Raw genomic sequence first — 1,904 nt, forward strand, 5'->3', positions numbered from 1 at the left:
TCGAATTCAATAGCTTTAACTTAGATTATATATACATGTTAAAAGATTTATTAAATTAATAAGGGCAATATATTTCAAACTCAATAAATCAACTGGTTAGAATAGAATTTGGATAAAAATCAGAAATAGCCACTATTTAGTCTATGTAGTTGATAAATAACCATGAAAATGATAATTCCACTATGAAATTCTAGGATATTATCATGGAGTTTTACATGTGAAATTTGGAACTCCATGTCAGTAGCTATATTTCAATTACATGCTTTAAATATGGTTGTTTTACATATATAAATTTGAAACTTAAACCATAAAAATCCTAGATCCGCCACTTCTTTTAGAACTCTAAATGATCACATATTACGATATACTTATCCTTTTCTATATCAAATTCCAAGCAATGTCCATATGTCCCAAACATGCATTAGACTACTTTACATAGTCTCTATAAAATTCACTTAATATCTTCGATAGGGAAAAACTGTCAGTACATTTCCATGTTAGTCAAAGCCACATTTCATTCAAAGAACTCGAAGCTACTTTACATAGTCTCTACGAGTGAAAACACAAAGGACAAAGATCAACTTAATTAAGAAACACGAACAATGCTAAACATTCATAAAAATACAAGCCACTAGTTGATTTCAACATTAATATATGTGGTGACAATATAATAATCCAATTCTTATTGCAACTCCATAGAACTATAGAAGTACCATTGCTAGCTAGTTGTATAAGCATTTGTATTAGCCTTAGGATTTGATTCAATACTTTTAGTTCTTTGGAGACTTGGAGCTCGATGAAGCCTGCACCTGAATGAACCTGCATCACCATCAAAGCTTATAGTCTAGTGGGGTTCCTAGTCTAGTCATGTGGTATCAGGTGAAAATCTCTGACATAGTACGACATAATAAATTTGAATTCAATTTTTATCATCCCAAAATTTAGTATTCCATCAGTCCTTAATTATGTGACGCAACTTGACTAGATAAAGAGTTTTAAGGAAAAAAAGATAAATTCTGAAATTTGTAATCTAAAATAAGTCATAAGTACTTTTGCAACTATTATTATTAATCATATCATAATTAAGTGTAAAATAGAAAGTTTAAAGTTAAATTAATTCTAAAAATAGGAAGATATCATTTCTTGTAAAGCAGATTAAAAAAGAAAGCGCATCACATAAATTGAGACAAATCGAAATAGAAAATTTGACAAACAAATAGAAAACCTGCATGGGTCGTGGGAGAGCAAAGACAACTGCTCTTTGTCATACTTCCTTGCCTTACTAATCCTCCTGTCGTCACATTTTCAGACGTTGGCGATATCATTTCCGACTCCGTCGATGAATTAATCTCCACCTTCATATCCTTAGTTGTCATTGCTCCTCCTTCCATTCCCTCTTCTGAAAATTCACACCAAGATCTTTAAAACATTACAAAATGTTTACTCAATTTACTAAAATGCAAAAAAATTATACTATTAAAAAAAGGATCAATTTTTGATGAGCTTGATTTTGAACTTACTTGATCTTGGATGTGTAGCAAAATGGAACCTCTAGTAAGAAGTTGTTTTTGGTAATAATATTGGGGTATGACTTTAAATAAAGATAAGAACTTTAGAGAAAGTGAAGTGATAGTGCAACAGGATTCATGAGGATATTTGGTTGTGGGTAAAACTAAAAGGATAAGAAAAAAAAAGTGATGGGATTGCAGTATAGTAGTAATTTAAAGCAAAGTTAGGTGTAGTCTATCCATATAGTAACATAAATGTAATCCAACTTTCATCTTTAATTCAAATATCTTTAGTCTTTTTCTTTCTTCTGTAACTCTTATCAGTGTCACGAGAGATATAATCACCTTCATAAAACGTCCCATCTGCATCCAAAATTATATCACTTTATGGTCATG

General features: G+C 30.6%; 1 long non-coding RNA gene across 1 annotated transcript; it reads right to left on the reverse strand.

The window, feature by feature from the left end:
- Window positions 1-497: 497 nt before the first annotated feature.
- LOC132641145 (uncharacterized) lies at window positions 498-1,679 on the reverse strand. The gene is made up of 3 exons (XR_009582727.1): window positions 1,521-1,679; window positions 1,226-1,399; window positions 498-819 (listed from the first exon to the last, which is right to left on the reverse strand). It is a non-coding gene; the product is annotated as an uncharacterized LOC132641145 (long non-coding RNA).
- Window positions 1,680-1,904: the final 225 nt, after the last annotated feature.

Source organism: Lycium barbarum, chromosome 5 (assembly GCF_019175385.1).
Source record: "Lycium barbarum isolate Lr01 chromosome 5, ASM1917538v2, whole genome shotgun sequence".
NCBI lineage: Eukaryota > Viridiplantae > Streptophyta > Magnoliopsida > Solanales > Solanaceae > Lycium > Lycium barbarum.